The sequence below is a fragment of the Lissotriton vulgaris genome, chromosome 1_1 (assembly GCF_964263255.1).
Source record: "Lissotriton vulgaris chromosome 1_1, aLisVul1.2, whole genome shotgun sequence".
In the NCBI taxonomy this organism is placed as follows: Eukaryota; Metazoa; Chordata; class Amphibia; order Caudata; family Salamandridae; genus Lissotriton; species Lissotriton vulgaris.
This window is the reverse complement of record NC_141685.1, coordinates 567537636-567564358: the sequence shown is the minus strand read 5'-3', so window position 1 is coordinate 567564358 and position 26723 is coordinate 567537636. Positions and strand designations below refer to the sequence as shown.

The 26723-nt window shown below is 44.5% G+C and overlaps 1 protein-coding gene across 5 annotated transcripts in view; it reads left to right on the top strand.

Annotated features, from left to right (window-relative positions):
- LRRC8D (leucine rich repeat containing 8 VRAC subunit D) overlaps positions 1 to 26723 on the top strand; it is a 439662-nt gene that overhangs the window by 107148 nt on the left and 305791 nt on the right. Inside the window, exon 1 of one of the 5 annotated variants that reach the window (XM_086953959.1) lies at positions 16641 to 16664. The exons of the other annotated variants lie outside the window; for them this stretch is intronic. The gene's annotated coding sequence lies outside the window, so the exon portion shown is untranslated. Of the gene's footprint in view, positions 1 to 16640; positions 16665 to 26723 lie in introns of those variants that run through there. 5 annotated transcript variants of the gene reach the window in all.

Here is a 26723-nt window from a genome sequence, read left to right as displayed (position 1 = left end):
GTGGTAGATGATTGCCATATTACAACTGGCTCTCAGTGAGCATACTGGGTGCAAATTTGTTGGATCAAGATGTGCTACCTTTGTAGCTGTGAGCAGATATTCTGTAACAAATGGTTTATAGACTACATTCTTCTTTGAGAGAATATTTAGGTCACCGTATATGTCTTAAATTTAACTTTTCATAATAGATTGTAAAATGTTAGGCGTGTTTTCTATCTAGAGTTATCTTTACATTGTTTGTAACTCTTGTATTAACTTACTGTTAAAACTATGCAGTCTAGACTGATGTATATGTGTTTTATATCTTGCCTGAACAGCACATGTATCTTCTCTTTGAGACCTTTTGTTTTCTGTTATTGGGCTTAGAGACTGCCCATTGCTTTCTATTGGTTGGCTTCATTGTCTCTCATTTGCCTGCTTCCTATTCGTCAGCTGCTGTACCCTTACTACTTCGTGGATTTGTCCAACCCTGGAGCATGGAGGTGTTATTTGTGTCCTTCCACTGCTCATTTTTTAGGTTCTACTTTTCCTTTGTCTTTAAGTACTCTACCAGAGTGTGTCTTCTGCGATTTTCTTTGTGTACTTCTCCTCCCTCCATGCTCATCCCATGTCTGTCTGCTTGCCCTCACCCACACCCCTTTTGTTGCCTTTGTTGCTCTGTCCCTCCGAACTCTCCTTACCATCTTAATTCAGGCCACTTTTGTACACCTGGTTATACTGTGCATGTTTTACTACAAAAATAAATGATGTGCAGTGCAGCTAACTCGTACAACCATTAATCTAGAAACCAGTATGGAGACAGGAGCAGATATTGTCAGACTAAAAAGCGGAGTCCAAAGCAACCACAAAGTATAAGTGTGTGGGCTGGGATACAAACCTGGTGCTCCTTTGTTGTAACACAGTTTCCTAGTGGCAATAGACCATTGTTGGAATTGATTGGCTGACTTTTACCTTTCTTCTGCTTGCTTTTAGAGCATGCACATGCATAGCTTTTCTTTCTCATTTGCCAATGCTGCATAGCATTGGCAAAAGGTATTTTGCTTTTTACCAATTCTGTACAGCAGTGCCAGGCTGCATTGGCAAACTAAATAGGTCTCAAAGGCGAGGCCTATTGGCTTGCCGTTGCTTGACGCATATAACCTTATGCATGTTATATCCTTAAGTATTTGACATAGAGAATGTGTGCGCATTTTTACTAAAGATGTTCACAAACCAGTGTCCAAATTTTAAATTTGATTATTGCTCCAAAGGGGATCAACGAAGACATCAAAGTCATGAGTAAAACATGAGACTCAATCACCGTTCGTGCTGTAGAATTGTGGAAGATTATTAGCTTGAAGGCTGCTTGACCATCCACAGGCGGGGGCTGAGTAGGGCAAAAAATAGACCTGGGCACCAAAATAAAATTGACCCCATTAGTGAATCGAAGAGCTGAAAAGTTGACCCTCATCTGCAAATAGGGGCCCTTTTGAACTTGTAAAGACAGTTTTATAGATGCTTTGCAAGATAGCAGAGATTTCATGCATTTGTGCTTACTGCAGGCAATGTTGTGCCAGTACTGAGGAAATCAAAAGTAAAACTGGCCCACCAGGCTAAAAAAACAGGCCAACAGACAGCAAAATAGCAACCCACACACTGACCAGTGAGACCAGCCTATCGGGCATTTCCGGATTGCTCTATATGCCAGTCTGATCGTTCCTTGAGGCTTGAGGCTCCTTGAGGCTCTTGTTAACCGCTGATGGACATTGCCGCACACAAAAGTGGGCATGGAGCTGCAGACGTGCACCAGTGCAGCATGTGTTACTGGAGCTCCCGGGCCCATGCTTTTTGCCTATATAAAGTGCCTGGATATTGTGGCACACTTGTTTAAAAAAAAATGTTTTTTTCGATTTAAAGCAGGTAGAAAAACAAGCATTAAATAAGAATTAATAGGTAAGCTAACAGAGGAAGGGTTGGAGCAAAGTACCTGCACCTGTCGTAGTCCGTGACTCTGAGTAATATGATGGTGCTTGAGAGACCTAGGAACACAACCCTATATGTTCCTCTCAAGGACAAAAGTCCTAAACAAAACAGCATACACTTTGGAATCAGCACCCATCAACAAAGTTGTTGTTGTTAAATACAAGTAATGTCCTTTAAGACAATAGGAAACATCCGTATCAAATGAACAGGACCGAGCTGGATCAACGTGTATTTTCAATCCTTTATTTTTTGTAGACAAATGATCCAAATCACAATGAATTTTTCTTTTTTTCTCTTTTCTAGCCAACGCGTTTCGTCTCTTTTGCTGAGACTTCTTCAGGGCTCAAAACACCTGTCTTTACACTAAGTGGTATGGGCTGGAGAATTCTTGGTGTTCACGAGAAACTTGTAGAATCTGTCATATCCTATGGGTATTCAGGAATGACTCGAGACCGGCATGGTGACCTGCTAAACAAACAGCGTGGATTTGAATCCACGCTGTTTGTTTAGCAGGTCACCATGCCGGTCTCGAGTCATTCCTGAATACCCATAGGATATGACAGATTCTACAAGTTTCTCGTGAACACCAAGAATTCTCCAGCCCATACCACTTAGTGTAAAGACAGGTGTTTTGAGCCCTGAAGAAGTCTCAGCAAAAGAGACGAAACGCGTTGGCTAGAAAAGAGAAAAAAAGAAAAATTCATTGTGATTTGGATCATTTGTCTACAAAAAATAAAGGATTGAAAATACACGTTGATCCAGCTCGGTCCTGTTCATTTGATACGGATGTTTCCTATTGTCTTAAAGGACATTACTTGTATTTAACAACAACAACTTTGTTGATGGGTGCTGATTCCAAAGTGTATGAAGAATTAATAGGTAACAGTACAATTCCTCTTGTGCCAAACAGCCAAGTCATAAATAATTATGAAGTAAGCATTTAGTTAAAGACACAACAGCAAACAAATAATCTTACCCCCTTTTTAAGCAAAAAGGGCCATACGATAATTCAATTAATTTGCCTATGGTAAGATACAACATCTTAACTTTGCACATTGTTTCATAGAGCATTACGAAAATCCTGATTAGTTTTGCCAGAATATCTGATTTAAAAAAAGGAGTGAACAAGCAATAGGCGAATACCTGACCAGACACCTAAAAAACCCATTAATAAATTAATTGAACCTTTTGTTAATCATTTCTTGTATATATATTTATTTATTTTTATTTTCCTGATGTTATGAGGCCTCAATCTACCAGGAGTTAACCCAGTGTACTAACACATCCTACCTTCCCTTTCCAATATTTTCTGAAATTTGGAGACCGCCCGGAATCAACAGAACCCTACTACAAAAGCTCCAAACCATCCAGAACGCCACAGCCAGATGCGTCCTCTGGACCCCACGGCACTAACACATGACCCAACAGCTGCGAGACCTCCACTGGCTCCCTGTCGAGAAGAGAATAACCTTCAAACTGCTCACCCACGCCTACAAATCCCTCCACAACATCGGCCCCAAGTACCTCAACGAGGGAGTCTCCTTCCACGTGCCCAAAAGAAACCTTCCGCTCCGCCGACCTAGCCCTTGCAGAGAACCCCCCGCATCAGCAGAAGCGAAGCAGGTGGAAGAGTCTTCTCCTACGTCGCAGCCAAGGCCTGGAACAAACTCTGTCAAAATCAGACGCTCCCCTACCCTGCACACCTTCAGGAAGAACTCCAAGACCTGGCTCTTCTACTGAACCGGAGCTGCAGCCCCCACGCTCCCAGAGACCATCACGGGTAAGTAGCGCGCTTTATAAAACCCTTATTAATTGATTGAGTCTGCTAAGAATAGAGCTCTTCCCTTCTTTTAAGCTGCTGCATCTTAAGTACCCACTGTTCATGAGAGGGAGCTTCTTTCGATTTCCATTTTTGCAGAATCAGCGATTTGGCCACTATGTTCAAAATTAAGTAGAATTTGTTTCTAATAGATCGTTTGATTTCCCAAGTTACATATCTCAAAGAGAGCTTCATATGGTTCTGGTGGTATTGCGATTTGAAGCTTGGCCACTACCCATTGAAAAGCTTTGCTCCGCGAATCGTAGCTAATACTGGGCAGGTAAAGATTATATGCAGCCAATCCCCTTTGTCCGCCTCACACCTGAAGCATTGTCCCGATTAGGTTGGAAACATCTTTTGGAGCTTAGCTGGTGTATAATATAGTAGCCATTTTGAAAGAAACACCATCCTCTTAAAGTTAGCTCCCTTTATGGCCTTATCGGCCCATGAATAATAGGTATTCCAAGTATAGGGTTCTATATTGCAACAAGTGGCGTGCGCAATTCTTTCTAGGGCAGCTGGTACCACTTTGGGATATAGTTGTTTCAACAGGGTATCGTACCGTTTGCCAACTCCCACGTGACCCAAAATATAAAATTCATAGGTTAATACAGAACTTGGAATCCCCTGGGGATTTGTTATCATAAATAAAATGCTGAATTTGGGAATATGATAAAAACAAATACTCTGAGACTGATGGAGTGCCCTTTTGAAGCTGCCTCCAAAACCTTATGGTTCTAGCTGTGAAAAAGTCCTTGAGCCTACGAATTCCTTCTTTCTTCCACTTCTGAAAACACCCTCTTTCTTATGGTAGGCCTAGCAGATAGCATTCTTTCAGTAGAATATTAAGGTGAAATTGGGGGGAATTGTAGATCTCCTTCAGTTGGTATTACCAAGGGAAATTTGTACTTATATCGTTATTAAAGCTTGGGAAATTTGAAGAAGAGGAAGAGTTTGATATTTGCTTCTCTTAACGTAAGGTTAGGATAAAAATTCTTCGTGATATTTTGAGAGGTTGCTGCCCTCACACACCAATCTAAAAAAAGATGCTTGAAGATATTTATTGAAATGTGGGGTTGCTAGACCACCTTCTTCAATTGGTAATTGTATGGTTTCCAGCTTGGTCCAAGGCTTTTACCTGACCAAATGAAATGCCACAACATCTGATCAATTTCTAAAAAGAATTTCCGGGGAAAGTTTATAATAACTTTGGAGAAGATAAATAGCAAAAGAGGTAAAATCATCAATTTATTAAGAGCTATTCGCCCAATGACAGTACGTGGTTATAGCTGCCATTGCAATAGTAATGTCTGAGCTTTCACCAAAGTAGATAGATAGTTAAGTTGATAAAAATCAGAAAATTTGAGTGAGATAAAAATACCTAAGTTTCTGATAAGACGGACGGCTTTCACCTGATGTTACATTTCCCTAGGTAATATGGAGATGGAGGCATTGAAGAGCAACATTTCTGATTTTGACTTGTTTATTCTATACCTCCCCAGCTCTGAAAAGTTTGAATTCTATCAAAGGTTGTTTTAATATATTCCTCGATATTCAAGTACAGGATCAAGTCATCCGCAAACAATTTAAGTTTGGGAGCACCAAAAACCGGGAATCAATTTGCTAATCTTGATGAAGAGATAAGGCTAACAGTTGGATGAATAGTGCAAAACGAACCGGGGAGATCAGACAGCCATGGTGAGTGCCCCGACTATTTGCAGTTTTCCCTGCCAAATGCGAGTTAATCATGACCCTAGCTTGTGCTTGATTATATAAGTTGCCCAAACACTTCGCCAATTTCGATGGAAAGCAGAATCTAACCATAATGGAAAATAAAATCTCCCACTGCACTAGATAAAGTGCTTTTTAATGATTTCTGTCATAATGATAAACGCCTTGATGCTCTTATTAGCAGAAATCTATGGCTTGGAGGAGAAAGTTGGTGTCTGCCAAGATAGTCCTTTCCCGATAGAAATCCAGATTTGGACTTCTGTGGTCAAAGGTGTTATTCTAGAGTAAAGTATTTCGGCCTAGATTTTGTAATCGCTATTTAGCAGGCTAATGGGACGATATGAGCCAGGTTTATCTATGAGCTTGCCTTTTTTTTTTTTAAAAGCTAATGATTACTGCCTCCAAGAAATTGAAAGGAATTTCACAACTTCTAAAATCTCATTAAAAAAAGTGCCCAAGAAAGGAGCCAGCTGTGGGCTAAAGATCTTGTATATCTCTGCAGGTAGGCCATTGTTCCCACAAGCTTTCCCATTAGGGGAGTTCTTAATCACTTCTAATACCTCTTTAAGAGTAATGGGAACAATTGCCTTCTGCTCTTGAATGAAAATTGGTATATCAATGCCATCCAACAAATTATTTATTACCTCTGTCCTAGTGACGAATGGGGATGTATAAAGATTCTTATAATGGGTTAGAAAGACTTTATCTCATCTGATTGAGATGCCATCTGGCCACTGTCTTTATCTTAGATGGATTTGATAATAGAGTTGTTGTGTCTCCTTTTCACTGACCATGCAAGAAGTCGCCTGGCCTGTTCACTTTCTTCGTATAGTTGCTGAAAACTGGAGTTGTGATTTAAAATTGTCTGGGAAAAATTATTCTCTTTCAGGGCTTGTCTAGCTTCACTTAATTTTGCACCAGAATCCTGCACACCTCCCCCTAAGATGGACCAGAGTGGCATGGTCGAGCTTTACCTGTAGATATCGCTCCCTTTCCCTTTTCAGCTTTAGGACTTGGGCATTAAAGGTAATGGCCCCTTCCGTATGAAGGCCTTGCAGGCCTACCAAACAGCAAAAGAGGGAGCTAACCCAATATTCATCTTTAAGAATTCTTTCAAATTAGAGTTCATGGCTACCACCCAACCTTTATTAGTTAATAATGATTTATCAAGAAACCACCTTGGTCTATCTGGTTGCTCAAATTTAGTGTTCAATTCAATAAACTGAATGATCTGAAAAGGGATTGGACCATATACCAGCATTCTTTGTGGTACATTGAAATGCGACCAAAAGAAGTCAATCCTGTCGGCCGTATTATATCTTTTTAGAGGAACAGGTAAACTCTTGGGAGTGAGGATTATCCAATTGACATGGATCAACTAAAGCTAGGTCTTGGATCATTTTAGCTAGAAACCTTTATGCCTGGGGTTTATTCTGTGCCTTATTAATAGGGGATGAGTCCAATCTAACATCCTGAAGAATGTTAAAATCTCCCCCATCAGAAAAAAACAGACTAGCCCCGCAATAATTCATACAGCTCGCTTAATGCTGCTATATTGTCTTCAATAGGGCCATAAAAGCTTGCTAGATAAATATATTGAGTACCTATTACTGTTTTAAGTAAAATTCCACTTGCCCGTACGATCTCTAAAAACTTCTAATATTTGTTCTTTGAAGGTCTGTGCTATTAGAATAACCACCCCTTTAATAGCTACTCCAGTGGAAGCATAAAATGCTTGAGAGATACCTATCGGCGTTTTGAGCAACTTGAATTGAGCTTCAAGATGTGTCTCTTGGAAGAGAATAATTTGAACTTGGACTGCCAGAAGCCAATCTAAAGTGGATTTTAATTCAACCTGATTGCTAGCACCATTGATATTGCATGATGTTATTTTGATGGCATTAATCACCATCATAGTACATAAACAAATTCCATTGTGTGATAGACAACAATAACCCAGCATTTAATGTATTGTAGCTCTCATTTTGCGAGTCTTGGCTCATATACAAAATCTTGGTAACATAAGAGGATCCTAAAAAGTAAGTTCTCCCTGCGTTTTCACCCCTTCCCATCCCTTATTCCCCCATATTTCTCCCCGCCCATCCCTCCTGCTCCAGAGGCCTCACCCGTCCTAGGCCCCCTTCTGAAGCTATCCTCCTTCCTCCCTCCTCTCCTGCCTGAGTGCTTTGACATGACACTCTGTACCCTCCACCAAAGAGGCTACACAATGGATAGCCACTGTCTGGCTGCCCACGTTATCAATATCACATATACCAAAATTGCAATATCATGTGCAGATAGAGCAATTTTCATAGAGCTACTTCGATTCAATGCAATGTATACCTGCATGCACCTCCTTCCCAGTCTGTTGATCCTAGAAAAGCTTATCTATACATTGATACTTAAATTTCTCAGGGGCTGCCGTTTCTTCTCCCTGCGGTTGCAAGATTTTGTTTAATCAAATGCAAGAAGTTTCTGGCCACATCAACCGAGTGGAAAATCCTCACACGCCCCACATAGAGAACCTTAAGTTTTGACTGCTTCAAAATGCCTGCTGGGGCCCCATGGTGCTTGAAATCATCAATAAGAGCAACAAACTCTTTGCGTCGACGTGCCGCTACAAAAGACATGTCTGAAAATATGCGGAATGAAAAGTTCTAAGAAGTAGTAAATGATTTTTGTGTTCTAGCTCATGATAGGATTTGCTCTTTAACACGAAAGTACCCAAAATGTAGTAGGATCGCTCTAGGATAGTTGCCAGTAGCTGGGCAAGTAGTAGGGACCCGATGGGCATAGGTGATGGTTAAATCCAACCATTCTCATTCTTTCTACGTGAGAACATGCTTAAGTATCAGATCAGAGACTAATGAAGTGACGGTTTGTCCTGCCTCATGATCCTCAGGAATTCTAACAAATCTTAGATTTGCCCGTCTGGGTCTACTCTCTTCATCATCGAGCTTGAGCTGCAGCTCCTCTTGCTCTTTTTGGACTTCCATACTAATTTCGATTTGATCATTGTTTGAATCCTCCAGAGCAGCAACCCTCTGCTTCATGTGGGTCATTCAGCAGGGAGTCGGAGATTTGGCTCAACAGTTCACTAGTTTTTTTTTACTAGCAGGAGTGCCGTGTGGGAAATCCCGTCAAGCTGAATTAGCTTTTGGGTGAGGGATGCGCTGGATGGTCGTACAGCAGCAGGCAGCTCTGCTCTCTCCTACGGCCCATTTCCCGGCTGCAATGCAGTGCCGCAGAAAGTTTGCGGAGAGCCTGTGGTCCTTATTGGCAGGGTCATGCTGTGCTTTTAGGCTGAGCTCGCTGGATCTACACTCCAGGAATGCGCAGTGAAAAGAACCCAGCTGGCAGTCAGCACTCGCTACTGCCAGACTCCAGATGGCCCGATGAGAAGCCTCAAGAAGGGCTTTTATCGCTACCGGCAATGTCTAAGCCAGCTTGATTGGAAAAAAACGTTAAATCTACTCCTGATTGAACTACTTGAGATGTAACTATCCCCGGAGATTCTGGCACACTTGAAGATGATTCTCCATTGGATTGTTCCCTGTAGTGGATTACAGTGACAAATGACAGTTTTCACAAGTGAGAACAGCCTTAGCCAACCTTGCATTTTCTCAGTAAGCACCAATATGAAACCTTACTAGACCACTGAACTTGTATACGCTTTCAGAGAGTGGTTGCAATCAGCCTTGAATTTAAGTATTTTTATTTCGTTCTCTGTCAACATAATTCTGTTGTGCTTCAGTGGTTGGGTTTCCCTTTACAACCTTTAGAGAAACTCTAAAAGCATGGTTTATGCCAAATATATGTCCATGCCGGCCCCACCCTATCCGAGGTATGACACCATTATGTCTTTGCCCTGCTGTGGTAGTCCTCCTAACACCCATCACTGACTGCTTGGCTCAAGACTGAAGGCAAGCGGGGTCTTCTCAGCTGATCTTTACCATTAACTAGATAAACTGAGTGGTAGGCTTTCTTGTTGGCCAGTGTTTGGACTACAGTAAGCCAGTAGCTCCTCTTTAAGCTTTCCTGGATATGTGGACTTATGTGAACACAGGTTAAATGTTTACCTTCATCGTGCTTTGTCAGCCTCATCTTCCCCAAAATGAAATCTTCCTAGTGCTTCATGTGACCAGTCACACTTACAGTTAGTCGCCCACGTGTTGCAGTCTGGGATTTAAAGTTTTGCATTTTACATTATAAGTAAATATTCAAAAAATGTCCAACATGCAAATTGCTGTGAGATACATGGCCAGGACTAAATAAATGTGTTTGCAGCTACCTTTGGGCAGCGTTGGCAGCTATGCAAGACTAGTATGTTTTGTATTAAGCGTATCTTCTGAGTACAGCTCCCCAAACCAAATACGATAAACTTTAAAATCACTTCTTTCACAAAGTAAGTTAATGTGCCTCAGTTTGTAATTCAGTTTATGTGTATAATAAAAAAAATAGGTGCCCCAGCACTTTCATACAGTCTGATGCAGGCCCCACATATGTGCCAGTGCCACTCAAAGTCCATCATTATAAGACAAGAGGTAATCCCACTTTGTGTGCAAACAAGTAATTGTGGCCGAATCTGCAGCACAAATGGTTCGTAAATACCACTCTGACCTGGTGGGTTTAGCCATGAAAGACCCAGGGAAAATTTTGAGTAAAAAATACACAATAAGAATCCGAGACTTGTAGCTCTTTTTAGTGCTACGGTTATCGGAATCGAGAGGTAATTCCCCCATTTGGGAGAAAAAAAACAGTGCCACAACGTTTCTCTGGTGAAATTCTGTCGAGTAATGAGAACTTCTGTGTTAAAGCAGATATTGCACGTTCTGTTGAAGTTGAGAACAAGCCACATTGCTCAGTTTGTGCCTGAATTTTCTATAATCTGATAGTTTATAAGGAACCACCTGGATTACAGCATTACATTGTGACTTTTACCTTAGGGCACTTAATATTTCTGTGCAGTGAAGACTTGGGCTATTCCTCATGATCTACATAAAATGAAAATAAACACTCAGCAGTGTTATGAATATACGCCTAGAGCTGTTAGACAACACCTTGTCATTTATAGGGCGTGTATTGTTTGCGTGCATTTAATGGATAGGTTTTAGTTTGCTTAAAAACAACTTTATGATCACTGTCAAAGAACAAAGTTTGTCCAAGTCATTTTAAGTGCTAGGAAGTATAAAGGTTTCTTGACAACATAATTTGCCCGGTTAGTAGTTCAAGCGAAGTTGAAAATAGAATAACGAACGTAGTACTATTCCTACACATAGTCTGCATGTAAATGTTTGGTCTGGGTATATAATTTTGTAACTCTGCATTATTTTATTTTTTTAGTATAAACCATATTCAAACATAATATCTCACCTATCTTTTTAGTTACTAGAAGTGCTAGTTTAATAGATCTGAAAGAGACTGTTAGTTATAGATTCCTCACCTTAGAATTTACCCGAGGCGTCACTGCATCTGGAAAAATTTTCTTCAGCAGTACCCCTGCGTGTCGGTAGCTGGGGTCGGTCGACTCTGTGTTCATAGTTGGCGTCGTGGTCGCCGGAATGACGTCGATGTATCTACTTGCACACCACCCCTGCGTGCTGCCGTCAGTTCTTTCTTTTTCCGGGCCAAGCAGCGCAGATCCAGAGAGAGCGATACCCATAGTCACTTTTTGACTAAAGTTTTTAGACTTTTGTCGACCTCTTTATTTGAGTCATTCGACTCCTGGTGCATGTAGGGATGTCCCATCAACGTACCGGTTTCAAACTTTGTGACTCCTGTCATAAATTGATGTCGGTCACGGACCCACACCTCGTGTGCCTATGGTGTCTGGAGCGTGACCGTGACTCAAAGTACTCCAACTGTTGGGCCATGAATCTGAAGTCTTTGCGGGAGCGGTCCCGAAAGCTTCTGGAGGTCGGTGTCAAGAGGGAGGTCACGAAGTCACCACCACCTTTCATCGTCAAAGTCTTCGTCTTTGGGTAAGTCTAAGCACAAGAAGAATGTGAAGAAGCACAGTTGCTCTTCGCTTTCTCCCCGTCCGTCGGCTGACGGGACGTGGACATTCTTCTTCTTTCGGCTCTGCCCGCGGAGCCAATTGGGACGGCTCCAAGCTTCCCTCCCTTTCCGGGAGCCGGAGCGTCCCCTGCCCAGCTTTGTGCATTTTACGAAGCTCTCCACTCCATCTTTGGGCAGGCTGACTCCACCGGCGCACCTTCGGGCCCCACAAACTCGGCTGGGGGCTCTAGCCCTTCGATGCAGGTGGCTTAGGGGCCGCAGGGCCCCCAGGGATTCAGGCCTGGATCCGGTTCGGTGCCAGTCAACTTTATGACACCTACCCCGGAGCAGATTCCTTGGCCAACACCTCCAACGCTTGTTGTGTCCCCCAGCCAGCGTTGACCCCGGCCTCTCCCTCGATATGGACACAGAGATGGACTGGCATCGACCGACACCGGTACCAGCGCAGGGGGGTACTTTTGTACCATTGTTAATCCCTGGTGTTCCTTTTTGCCCTGAGTGGCAGCCAGGTGAGGATGAGGATGAGGATGACTGGGAGGAGTCCATTGACCCTTTGACAGACCAGCTAGAGGAGCCGGACTTAGAGGAGTTGGGTGAAGCCAGTGGTCTTGATACATCCTCAAACCCTGGTGTGCTTTTTCCCTACCATGGCCACGGAGGATGGAGCCTCTTACGCTGTGGTGTTGCATAGGAAAGCTGAGGCCTTGGATCTTGAGCTTCCTATGATGGCAGTCAGGACTAACCTCCTGACTGATGTGCTTCAGCCAGCAGGAGCCTCTTCAAAGCCCCTGCTGACTTTCAATGAGGCCCTCATGGACATCCTACTGGGCTCTTGGTTCAAGCCCAGCACAGGGGCTCCCGACACCACCGCCCGGCACCGGGGGACCCACTTTTCCTCTCCCAACACCCTCCTCTGAGAGTTTGGTGGTACAAGCCTCAACCTCAAAAGGCACATTCACTACTGCTCCCCCAGATAGGAAATCCAAGAAGCTGGACCATCTTACGAAGATGTTTTCTTCCGCCAGCTTAGGACTGCGGTAGGTGAACACCGCATGTCTCTTGGGCCGTAATTCCCACTCTGTGTGAGATATGGTCAAGCAAGTGCTGCCACAGTGCCAGGAGGAGGCACAGACTGTACTCTCCTGTGCGCTTGTTGAGGGTAGAGATGGAGCAAAGTTCGCCATCTGCTGTGGGCTAGACACCGCAGACTCGCCTGGCAGGACGACTTCTACTTCGGTAGCCCTGATATACTACTCCTGGTTGAGGTCCACTGGCTTCTCCGGGGATGTCCAATCGACCCTTTTGGTCATGCCTTTTGATGGCCGTCGCCTGTTTGGTGACAAGGCAGACAATGCGCTTGAGCACTTCAAAGACTCTAGGACTACAGCCAGATACTTGGGTCACCCTACCACCTTGCGCCCAGAGCAGTCTGCCTTTTGCCCCTTTCATGGCTACGGTAGGGGTGCCCCACCACGTTCCATCCAGGGCCACAGGCCGGCGCAACCTGCTTAGCCTCTGCACAGCCGGGGACGTGGGACCCAGCGCCGTGGGTGTGAGGGCCAGCGGGCGGGCTAGTCCACCAGTGCCCCCTCTGCAGCAGCCTTCAAACCTTCCTAATCTGACCTTTCAAGGCCACCGGTTGCTAGTGAGTGGCAGGATACGCCATCACCTCCCCCACTGGCACAACATCACATCGGACAGGTGGGTTTTGCAGATAGTCCGAAGTCCCTCCTCTTCAAGTCTACCCTTTCCTCCATGCCACCAACACTCCATCACATGTTGAAGGATCACTTGGCCCTTCTCAGTCAGGAAGTTGCGGCTCTCTTTGCCAAGGGAGCTATTGCATGATTCCCTGTGCTAGATGTAGGTCATGGTTGCTTCTCCCACTACTTTTTGGTGCCCAAGAAGGACAAAGGCCTGTGTCCTATCTTCGACCTCAGGGACGTCAACTGCTTCCTCCGGAAGGAATAGTTCTAAATGTTTACATTGGCTCAGGTCCTGTTTGTCCTCGACCCTGGAGAATGGATGGTGGCATTGGACTTGCAGGACGTGCATTTTCACATCCCTGTCTGGCCTGCCCACTGGCGTTACCTACAGTTCACGGTAGGCGACAAGCATTTTCAGTTTATCGTGCTCCCCTTTGGCCTTACCAGTGCCCCTCGGGTGTTTACGAAAGTGATGGCGATGGTCGCAGCTCATGTGCACAGGTTAGAGGTTCCAGTCTTCCCCTATCTCGACAACTGGTTGTTGAAGGTGAGCTCGCCCCAGGCTGTTGTCGCCCACCTACAGACTACGATGGACATCCTGCATTTGCTAGGGTTCACAGTCAACGTGCCGAAGGTGCACCTGAACCCTTCTCAGACACTCCTTTTCATCGGAGCGGTTCTGGACAAAGCGCACTTTCGGTCCTATTCTCCCTAGCAGCGAGTCCGGGACATTCAGGCTACGATACCGATGTTCCAGCCTCTGTCCCGGATTTTGGTGAGAATGATCCTGAGGCTACGGGGCCTCATGGCCCCCTGCATCCTGCTGGTGGATCATGCCAGGTTGCTAATGTGGGTTCTGCAGTAGGACCTGAAGTTCCAGTGGGTGCAGCATCCGGGGAATCTGTCCTGATCTCAACAGGGACTGCATATCTGTTGCAGTGGTGGCTCACAAACCAGGTTTGGGTCTACGGCAGATCCCTCTCCCTTCACCAACCAGAGTTCACAGTGGTGACAGATGCATCACTCATGGAATGGGGCGGCCACATTGGAGAGGCAGAGATCAGAGGCATCTGGCCTCCGGCGGAGTCTGGGTTCCACATCAAACTTCTGGAGCGCCGGGTGATTTGTCTAGCACTGAAGGCATTCCTTCCTTCCGTCAAAGGAAGAGTAGGGCAGTTGTTCACAGAAAACACTTCCTCCATGTGGTGTTGCAACAAACAGGACAGAGTGGGGTTGTGGATCATCTGTCAGGAGGCCCTTTGTCTCTGGAAGTGGCTGGAACATCAGGGCATGTCCCTGATGGTTCAACACCTGGGATGTTCCCTGAACGTCAGGGCGGATGAACTCAGCCACCAGTGCTTTATGGATCAAGAATGGCGTCTTCACTCCGAGGTGGTGCAATGTCTCTTTCAGCATTGAGGAGAGCCTTGGTTAGATCTATTTGCCACCGAAGAGAACGTGCAATGTCAGCAGTTCTGCAAGTTGGAATTTCCAAAGCGGCACTTCCTAGGCAACGCTTTTCATCGCAAATCGAGTTGCAGTCTTCTATACGCCTTTCCACCTATACCACTTCTGCCCAGAGTGCTGAAGAAGATCAAGCGCGACCAGGCCCACGTCATTCTTGTGGCTCTGGACTGGGCAGGATCCCAAGCTCATGAACATGGCCATCAATCCTACGATCAAACTGCCCCTGCTGGAGCATCTTCTGTCACAGCAGCAGGGCACAGTCCTCCTCCCGAACCTGTCCAGCCTCCATCTCCCTAAATATTTGTGGCATGGTGTGCAGCAAGGGCTGTGGATCACCTTTCTGAGGGTCTCCTCTTCCTGCTTCTTTGGCCCAGCAGGGCTCTGCTCTGGGCACCCTTAAGGGCTATCCTTCAGCCATTTTGGCATTTCTTCGCCTTCCTGATCAGCCTTCTCTTTTTATGTCCCCTATTGTAAATTGTATCCTGAAGGGCATTACTCACCTCTTTCCTCCCATTCCTTTCGTAATGCCCCAGTGGGACTTGAACCTTGTTCTGACTTACCTTATGTGCTCTCCTTTCGATCCGCTACATAATTGTCCACTCAGACTCTTGACCTTAAAGACTGATTTTCTGGTTGCCATCACCTCTGCTCGCAAGGTGAGTGATCTTCAGGCTTTCTTCTACACCTTTCCTTGCTGTTCATCTGGAAAAGGTTGGCTTCGAACTAGACCTTCTTTCTTCCCAAAGTCGTTCCATATAGGACAGACCATCACTTTGCCCACCTTCTTGCAGCACCCACATTATTCTAAAGAGGAGGAGAGGCTCCACCCTCTGGATCCAAAACGTGCGATCTCATTTTATCTGGATCGCACAAAATAATTCCGGGTGGATGATCAGCGCTTTGTTGGCTATGTGGGCGACAAGAAAGGTCGGGCATGCAAAAACGAACCATCTCTCGATGGGTCGTAATTTGCATTAAAATCTGTTATTCCTTGGCAAAAAAGGAACCACCTGTAGGGTTGCGTGCCCATTCCACCAGGGTGATGGCAGCCACTACTGCTTTGGGACGTGACTTCTGCCAGGCAGCCACGTGAGCATCATTTCACACGTTCACTGAACATTACTGCCTGGACAGCCAGGTCGGAAAGAGACAGCTTTTTTGGCCGTTCTGTTCTCCAGGACTTTCTGGTGTGTACTTGGTTCGCAGATCCACCTACGAGGTTGGTATTGCTGGGGTATCTATTCTAAAGTAAGGAATCTATAGCTAATAGTCTCTTTCAGATGAACAAGTTACTTACCTTTGGTAACGTTATATCTGTAAGAGACATATATTAGTTATAGATTCCTAACCACCCCACCCATCCTCCCCGTTCTGCGAACTAACTTCAAGAGTAAGGGACTCCCTTTCAGGGCCCTAGTTTTGTGCACCAGTGGTCAGTGTTTTGCATGGCTCTGCGCTTCTGGCGTGGAATGTCATGTAAAGAAGTGTTGTCAGCGCACATGGGCAGCGTCTAAGTAGATACCGCAATGTCATTCAGGCAACTACGATGCCGACGACGAACGACGAGTCGACCGACGCCATCTACCGACATGCTGTGGTACTGCTGAAGAAGATTTTCCTGATCCAGTCTGACGCCTGGGGTAATTCTAAGGTAAGGAATCTATAACCTATATATGTCTCTTACAGATATATTGTTACCAAAGGTAAGTAACTTGTTCTTCTCTGTTAATTTAGGCGCTCCTGAGTTGTTAAACCAACACTTAATATTTTAATTTTTTGTTTTGTTCCTCTTTAGACTGCTGTTTAAAACTAAGTCTGGGCAGTGAACTCCACTCCACTTGCAAGATATGCAGAGTTTTCTGCACTCCACGTTATGCGGAGCTTGCAGAGTTACGTTTTTTTCCTCTCTGCGCTGATCAACATCAAGTTGACGAGCACAAGCAAGGAAAATCAACCACCAGGTGAGATTTCTCAACGCGGGCAGTCGGATTTCTCAATTTGAGTGACCGCGTATGCTCGCGACCACTAGTGTTGAGAAACTTTCTGTTTGCGTTGAGAAAGCTGCCACTCGGGTAGAAAATCTACTCAGGCGGCAGAAAGGAAGCAGCGCCCGCTTGCGCTGTGCATGGTGCCATTCGCAATAATTTCACAGCGCAGACAAACACCTGCCATTTTTCTAACCCACTCAGCCGCTTGCGGAGCTCAATGTAGCGCGTCAATATTTTTTCACTCCGCGGAGTTCTGTGTAGCGGAACTCCGCCCAGACTTATTTAAAATACTGATGACCAGGTCTGATTGTGACTGATATTAAGCACTTTGTCGCCTGCTGTCAGATTTTGTTCTGCATGATTAAATTAAATGCATACATTTGGGATTGTTGTAAGAAGGTTTATTTCATTGGGATATAACTTGGCATGCTATGCTATATGGAGGTAATAACCCTACTGCAGGGGTGGGGTTACATGAAGTTCATTGTAAGCAGGCGTCTTTATAGCATCTTCATGAAGGACCAATAAATGGCTCCAAAATTTAAAATATCACCACTAAAATGCCCTTGTTGGTCGGGAAAGTTCTTACATTGGATCTGCCCAACTGTGTATTTTAGACAGCTGAAATGCCCTACCTAAGGCTACTTACCCATGTTGTCTGTCAAGGCTCTGTCTCGTGTAACACACTGCACGAGATCTGCTAGATCTCTGCATAGTTGGATATGGTGTCCCCAACTAAGGTGATCAAGTGTTATTCCGAAACTCAGCAGGATGCAACACAATTCTGCCCCTAAGCTCATTTTCTTACTACTGCTACCCTCTCCTTCCCAGAGACACTCTTCCTCATTTTTTGTACTGTTAACTTACACTGCACTTTTATTCAGCTGCCATCAACTAAAGTAAATTGCCAAAATGAATTGCATCTCTGGACCCCTCTAGGTGAAATACTCAGCATCTCTCACTTCCCAAGCGCGGGTGTTCATGGATGAGTGGATGACTGGCATCCTAAGACCAATTCCCCTTCAAATTCATACACTAATACTTTCTTGGGCCTACTTCTGTCAATTGGGGTAATTTGCCACGTTTCTGAGTGCTCACTCCATCCATAGGAGCGTGCATTGCCTTACACATCCAAGTCAGATGACTCTTTTCTTGGTCTCTTAGCTTGCGCCTGTCGTTCATTATTTACCCAATGACCCTGTGACCGAGACCTTATGGTGTTGGGATAGCGAGACGTGTAGGGTTTAAAATGAAAGTGAGATTTTAGGTGGTGTGGCAGATACTAGGCCAGGGGGCGACACAGAATATGGGGTACAGAGAACGGACATGACTACAGGAAGACTTTGGGAGATTGGGAAACGGTGAAAGCGGGCAGTGATATCTCGAGATGGGAGAGCTATACTCGAGGGCACATAGATGTGGGCATGGGACCAGAGGGGCGTGGACATGAGAAAAGGACACCGACCCTACAATCGAAATATGGTAACAATGAAAAGCGAGAAGAAAATATTGAAGCAAGAAGAGGCAAATCCTGGATCAGGGTGATATAAACTGTGGGGCAATTAGCGCATTGTGTGCAGAGACACGTTCTCCCAGGCAAGGTAACAAGGCCAAGGACGTAGGAAAACACAGGCCGTGAAACAGAGACATATTACACTGACAAGACAATGATATTGAGACTGGGAAGCACAAACCTTGACAACGGTATAGGGATCACCCTAAAATTGGAAAGTTGCAAAACTGGGAAGGGAGCATACTGACATTAGTTTTGGGTGTTGTTGATATTAACATTGGGGCATGGAAACAATTGGCACTAGAACATGGTGACTAGCACAGTGTGACTCTGACACTAGAAAAAGAAAGAATTGAACATGTGACACTGAGTCATGGAGACGGAAACAGACCCATGAACATGTATGATCTGTGTCCGTTGTGACACTGACACAACGGGAGGGGGGGAACATCCATTACGACGCGGTGTTTACACCGCACTACCATTACAATGTTGGTTTTACAAAGCAAGTTGTTACCACGACTTGCGCTGGAGGGCGCTCTAGGCTAAGGAATAGTAGATTTACTATTCCAACACCTTCCCTACTGTACGTAGGCTGGTGTTGGAATAGTAAATGTTACTATTCCTAAGTCCAGCACCCTACAGCGTAAGTCGTGGTAACGACTTGCGTTGTAAAACCAGCGTTGTAATGGTAGTGCGGTGTAAACACCGCGTTGTATTGACATACAACCACGGGAGGGATGCAGGCTCATTAACGCTTGCACAGGTGTACGTAAACACACCAACTCTGAAACAAGTAGACCCAGACACTAGGACAAGGAGACACACAAAGTGAGCCATAGGTGCCTGTGCAGTGAGACCTGGATCTGGAACAGTAAAAACTGTACCCTGAGGCAATTAGACGGGATGTGAGGCTTGAGAAACTTGGATATGGTGATAAGGGACCAGAGAAACACTGTCACTAGGGTGGAAGGCTGGCATTGGGCATAGAGATACTGTTGCGGATGCAGAAAAACATCAGCACAGGGACAGTGAGATGCCACTGCTGAAGCTCGGAAATGCAGGTCGAAACTCCTATTAAAACAGATGTTAAAGGAGGAGTATACTGTGATTTGGTAATGCTGCGAGAAGAGTATACTGACCTGGAGACAGTTACATTGAGGTAGATGCTGACACATGGATAGAGAGGATTTATTTTTGTGGTTGCCTGCCGCTGCTACTTTTGCACTTTATTTTTTGCACCCTGAACTCTCACTTTTTAATGGAAAACAAATATTTCCCCAACTTGTCATGTGGCTGGTTTGTGCACGAGACTACGGTAGAGGTATGTAAAATATTCTGTTGATTGGGTATGCCTCAAATAAAATTCTGTGTTCTCGTGAAATTTTCAGGGAAATACCACAACTGTTTATTCTTATTGAAGTCAGCTAAATCAGCATTGCAGGCCCCCTCGGTGGTTCAATCATGCGTGCTCACTGGCTAATCCCCTCCTGCTCAAGGCACTTATTACTCCCAGTCAAGATAAACATCTTGTGGCCTCTGTGCGTTGGGGGTATAAGTCTGTGACCAGAAAGGGCAGAATGAAATTATAACTGACCAGTATTCTATGGCCTTCCTGTTTAACCTGGTTATTTTTGCACTTACGAGTTTATATAGGTGTGACGTTTGGTGCCCAATTTTGTTGAGGTTGGTCAGGTATTGGTGGATTGATGGTGCATCTTTGCTTAGTCCTGCTTTGGTTATTGCCGCCTTTACTTTAAGAAAGTTATATAGTTCTATGTCTGGGAGGTCGTGCACCCGTTGTAGGCTGGCAAAGATGGTGGGGGACCCGTGTTCCTCTAGTTGGGATGGGGTAGAGATACCTCACTGGGGCCAGGAGCCTAAGGTAAGTATGCTGATTTTATATTTTATTTTTGTGTTGAACCAAATGGATTCCCATTTTGTGTTCTTTATGCTCGTTTCCATTCTTTTGTCTACGTGCAGGAGGGCGTTTTTGGTGTTTATGAGAATTATGTTGCTTGCTTCTGGGTGTTTATTAGCAGTGAGGAGAGTCGCTGGGTTTAGGCCGCCCAGCAGAGCTCTTTCTAGTTCCAGCCAAGCCGGCGTGTATCCTTGTTCAGACGTGAGCCAGTATATGCCTTGTCTAGCTAGGCAGGCTGTCTGGAAAGTCTTCAGCGAGCAGGAACAAAGTCACCACCATACTAGCACAAACTAAATTCTGGCTCCTACACAGAGCGTACTGGACCTCGGCACGCCTAGCGGCGGTCGGGCTCATAAACAAGGATTTATGTTGGAACTGCCAACATAAAACATTCTGGGGAAAAGTAAGAGATTTCATCTATAACGTAACGGGGTACACTCTACAACTTGACATCCTCAGCATAACAAATGCTTTCATGGCCCCAGAGATACACTCTACTAACGACAGGAGCCTCATTGACCTACTCCTCACGGTGGCAACTAAGACCATCCTTTCTAACTGGAAAGACACGGGGAAAGCCACTTTCAAAGTCTGGTTCAACTGGGCCACCTTCCTAAGGGGAGCAGACAACATAACAAAAAATCAAACACCCCAAGGGGGACCGGGCAATAAGATGTGGCTCTCCCTGGGCAAATACCTTGACTCGCAAAAACCGCCGTGAACGCACCACACCGCTAGACACCCTCAATGGCCTCCCCCCCCACCCCTGGTGCCGCCCATCAGCAAACTCTGTAGTCAAGCAACCTACAACCCTCCACACTTATGTCCGTTTTCTCTTTCTCACTCTCGTCTTTTCTCCTACTTACCTATATACACTATCTCTTCTGACCGACGGAGGCAACGCTTATGAACCTTTAGGTAACGCCAAGGACTCAAGTTGATTATGTATAACCATCACTCCAGCATCTCAGCAAGCCAGAATGTATCAATATCTATGCTTGTAACGACAACAATACAAGACCAGTATTGCCTTCGTCCTGCTTACTCTGTACTGTGTTGTACAAATTTCTTTCTAATAAAATCTTTTGAAATAAAATAAAAAAGGAAATTATAACTGACCAGTGGACTACCCTTAAAGACATTGCTAAGACTAAGGATAGTAAGGCTTTTGGGAGAAAAGTATCATGTATTAGAGAAATGGATCAAACCAGCACCACTATTAGCTGCCAAATACGGGTAGAGGATTGGGCAGGGCATTTTAAAATCATCTATGCTGCCAGTAACCTAACCAAACCAACAATGATGCTGTCAACATTGATACTTTCAATTTCCTATTTGTACCTTTGTCAGAAGTCACAGCTGCCATTCAGGAGAGTAGGAGCAGTACGGCCCCCCCCAACTCTGATGGCATTCCATTGATTTGATTAAGTGTGAGACAATTTTATGGGCACCTTTATTGACAAATGTCTTTAATTTAATGAGCCATTACACAATTCCAAAATGCTAGGCGCTTTTAATCATAGTGACCATTTTTGGAAAAGGGAGTCACACTGAGCCTAAACATTATCGCCCTACCTCCCTGATAGACATCCCTGCTAAGATATTTGGAAGAGTCCTCTCCAATAGGATATTAACATGGGCCAATTGATGAAAATAATGTATTGAATCAGTGTCCGCTAGGTTTTCGAAATGGAATCGGTACAGTGGAACAATGCCTGAATGTGCATCTTAGGAAAGGCAAATACACCGTGGCGAAGCACTCTAACCAGTATCTTGCTTTAATGGACTTGTTGACCGCCTTCGACTGTGTAAACAGAGCTACATTATGGCAAATTTTAATCGAAATTGGATGGACACATAACTGGTGCACACTTTAATATCTTTGCACCATGAGAAAAAACCATGTGTTAAGGTTTGGGATTGGTGAGTAGGTATGTAATGTTTTTAATTTTGAATGGAGTGTGCATCAAGGGTGTGTGCTTGCCCCTTTGTTCATTAGGTCGAGCCTAAGTTAGCGCGAATGCGCTGCTCTGACGATCTGCCATAGTAGAGTATGAAAGAGAAGCCCCGCCCAATCTCTGCCCATATTTGTCATTGACATTTGTCTTTGTCCTTTGTAAATGCAGGCTTCTGATTCAGTAATCGGTGTGTTAGTCACTCCATAGTACTACCTTTTCGTCATTTGTAACCTCCCATGGCTATTGGCCCCTTTACTTCTGTTACATAGTATGTGTTTATTAGTCTGTAAGCACTACTTTCTTTTTTCTTGTTGGTTCGCCGCTACAAGAGGAAACTCGAGCGGTCCCCCCTTGCACACTCATGCCAGCCATGCCGACCCTACCCATCCTTCGACACCCAGAGGTAGGGCTTGGCTCTCGGGAATATGGTGCCAACCTCAATGCAGCTGAACGGGTTGGAAATGTGGGGCCCTGTTCCCTCTGCTGCCTCTGCTGCCCACACCCTGGTGGTTTTCTTCAAAACAAATGGCATAATTCACTTAAATGCCACTTGCTGGGGGTTATTGTTGTGAGGAAATGAACTGATTGGCGCCTGTTGCTTAGCCTTTACCCTCTTTTGGAGTGAATTGATCATTCTCAAGGCCAGCTGGAGAGCTGCTGCTGATGGCAAGGCTGTGCTGCCTACATCGTGACTCCAAGCACAGGCTGGAGCACGCAGGTAGCAGACATGATGCCATCTAACCTTAGCTTAATGTCAAGAAAAACATAGTATCTTCAGTTAAGATCTAGAAAGCTACCTGAAGATCCTCCTAAAATCTACTTTCCTCTCTGGCAGCTTATAGGACAGTTGTCCCAGTGAAGCTAGCTTGAATGTCTTCGCTAACCACAGCTTTACTTTAAATCTACCTAATTCTCCATATCATCTTTTCCCACCAATGCAATCTTCTTGGTCTGTAGTAGCAGCAGCTTACCTCCTTGAGTATTCTTACAATCCATCAGAGATATGCGTGCCTACATGGATCCCTTTCCTACAATTTCAGCACAGTCTTCACTTTAAAAAAAAAAAAACTTCATAGATAGATGTGTTGGTTGAGGGATTCAGAAGGTTGAGGTGGTGGTGGTTGTTCACGCCTTGCTTCTTTCCTTTTTATGTTTCACATTCAGCGCACTCAAGCGATGGCCGCAAAAGCTATTGTAACCCAAAATAATAAGTCTTTAAAAGAGGCTCAGAGCCTGCCTCAAACTTACTGTTTATTGCCATGGCTCCCACTTTGCTCTCAATCCCTTGCTTAGAGCCTGCCCCAAACTAATTGTTATTTACCATTGATTGTCTCCCACGTCGCTCTCATTCCCTTGCTTCTCATTGGTAAGGGCCTTCTGCTGCTTCCACTTTCTCTTCAGTTCTTCTGCCATCCGATCAACCATGGATCTTGGACAGAGTACAGTTTCCGCTCTCTGCGGCCAGTGCCCTTCCACTGACCACAGCTTGTGCAGGTAATTTATTTTTAATCAGGCACTCCTTAAGAGTGCATGTGTTGGCAAGCTCTATCTATCCCTTGCAATCCCTCCCACCGCCTCTCCCATCCTTGTTGTTTGCCCTGTCCCTCCTACCTCCTCCAGCTTCCTTGTTGCCATCCCTTCCACCAAACCTCATGTCCTTTTTTTTTTTTTGCCCCCGCCCTACAGCAAAAAGCGCAATTACGACCAGCGCAGGCAACGCCATAATGCTTTTTTAAAATTTTTTACTTTAAGCCATCTTTAAACAAGCATTAAAGCCAAAAAGCTCTCGCAGAGCTATTTGACTATGTTATTGTTTTTTTTTACAGATGTTTCACTGTAGCATGAGCTGCTGAGCAACATAGTTTAAAGTAAATTTGAGAAAGCATTGTTATGGCCAGCGTTAAAATATTATTCACAAGGTAGTCCGTCTTGCAATTATATAACTTTTCATCAATAATGTTCCATGCGTTTTTCCTCAATAAAGGTTAAAGCATCAGGGAGTTGAAGAGATCCATTTTTATGTTGTTTACAGCCATTTACAAATACCTCGCTATTACGTAAGTGGTAAATATGCTGTTTTATGGCTGCAGATTTCAAGCAATCAAAGTAAATGGGTTAAGAAAAATGCAAGGGCATGAATATTTTAGCACAAATAATCTTTCATGGGAAAATATGTCATTAGGCTTCTTTAATTAGGAAGAGTGGTTTATTGCGGTGGTTCGTCTCCGACAACGCTAAGCAACACAGCCACATTGCAAATAAGGTCTTTGAAAAGAGACGTTTGACATAATAGATGGTTCCAGTTTATAAACGCTGGTTATCAAAAATAGAAACGGACACTAGTTACACCTTATGACCATTGGTATAAGGGATAAAGATCAGAGTAGCCTCAAAAAAACTCTTATGTTTTTTTGTTGGAAGAAGGTGCGGTATATCTGGTTCGTCCGCCCCACATTAGAGTTGTGGCAGTTATCATTGGCTACTCCGAAGTGAATGTGCCAGCCTCACCCGAGGCACCTCTGGTCTAGGGTGCAGTGTCCAGAGATTTGAAGTGAAAAAAGGTGCAAAGTAAAATGTGCAAAAAAGGAAGAAATAGTTAAAAGGGGGAAAAACAGCCCGAAAGTTCTTTAATGGGGGTTGTTTCTACCACATTAAAAATTGGGTGGTACGATGTTAGACCGAGTTACTAGGTCTGATAGTATGATTTCATAAAATACGTCGACATGTTTCAGCTCCGTTAGGCCAGGAAGGGTCTGCGGCGCTTTCGTCAGGACTCACAAACATAAAGGTATGGTACTTACACTATTTGTGTAGTCTTATTTGGCGTACAAAAACTCTTATTTTGGTTACACAATTGGGGAAATTTTCCTTCTTAATCTGAAATGAGACGAAAATGATGTCCATATATAACATGCACACACACACCTTATTTCGTTAATGTATTACATTTTTCTGTGGTTTGGTTAAGTAACAATTTTCTTTACCAAAAAACATGCTTTAATTTTCAGAAGGCAAAAAATGGAGAGTGGGGATGATAAATCTGGGTTATCACTAAGGTAAAATAGGAATTCATAGGCAGAAACTAGTAAGACACGCTGGGGTCTGTATTACTTAGCCCTTGTCAGCATTGCATCGTGGCGCTTATCAATATAGCAGGGGCGGGGCGGGCGAGCGCTGTGGACAGTGCGTAGCTATTTAGTTAAAACGCTGCAAACAGTGCATGGCTGGAATGTTAGAAAGACGAGTTCGCCTACCTGTGGCCAAAAGAGCTTTGCTTTTCCGGGGTATCGCTTTTTAGACAGTGAGGAGCTCAGAGCTGTTTATAAAAAGGGGGGGGGACTCCGTTAGTTAAAGGAGAGGCTTGTCTTACCGGAGTATCTGGAGATCTTGTTTTCCAGCGCCATTACCCGCGTGTATGGAGAATTCCGCCTTGTGCTGACTCTGCCCCGGGGTGTGGCTTGGGTTGAGAGCACTGAGATTTTTAAAGGTGCCTAGAGCGTCACTCGGACGCGTCGATTACTGCGTTTTTTTGGTGTATAGCATCTCTAGTAGCTTTATTGAACCACACAGAGCTGTATTTTCGTTGTAGGCTGTATTTTGACACTAATACATCAGGATACCTCGTGTTCTTTTTAATAGGCAAAACGGTGCCAGGGGATGGCATCGTTCAGTCCCTGTTCACAGGTTTTAAGGCGGTCCACCCACCTTTGTTCTTTTTCGAACAGACGGCGCTCACAGTTGGCGCTTTTATCAGTGAGCATTTCAAGTACTGTCCAGTGGAGTTCTTCGCATGAGTGACCCATCTCTATAAAGTGGGCACAAAGTCTTGTGGTGTTTTTCTTTAAGCGGATGTTACTTTTATGCTCGCCAATCCTTAGCTTTATTTTGCGGCAAGTCATGCCGATGTATCTTTTATTGCACTTGCAGGTGATCATATATATGACGTGTGATGAGTTACAGTTCGTGTGCTGACGTTGTGTCCATACCAGTGTCTCCGTTAGCTGTAGTGTTTTTGATACTGTAGTTGTTTTACAGGCTACGCAGGACCCGCAAGGGTAGTGGCCAGTTACAGGGTTCATAGTCACATCTCTCGTGATGGATTGTTGTTGTTTTCTCAAGGGGCGGGTATGGACTAGGACGTCTTTGATATTCTTTGTTCTGCGATTGGCAAACCTCGGCTTTGGCCAGTTGAAAATTCCAGTGTTTAGGATATGCCAATTTTTGTTTATCAGCTTGTTTACCTCATAAGTTGATGGGCAGAAGGTAGTGACGCAGGTCGTCAAGTCCTGTACTTGTGCTTTAGGGTAACTTTGTAGAAGGCACTCCCTGGGCTGGTTATTCGCTCTTTTTTTACAGTACTTTATTGTTCTTGCACTGTAATTTCTTTTTGACAGTTTTTGACTTAGCTCTTGCGCCTGGATCAGGTAGTCTTCTTTCTTGCTGCAGTTACGTTTTAGCCGGAGGAACTGGCTAAAAGGAAGATTGTCTCTGAGTGGCTTTGGGTGGTAGCTCTGATACGAGAGCAAACTGTTTTTAGCAGTAGGTTTTGTGTAGGTTTTTGTGTGTAGGGTGTTATTTTCTACAAAAATTGTCAGATCCAAGAAATCCAAACTCTTGTTACTGGAGGTATACGTAAATTT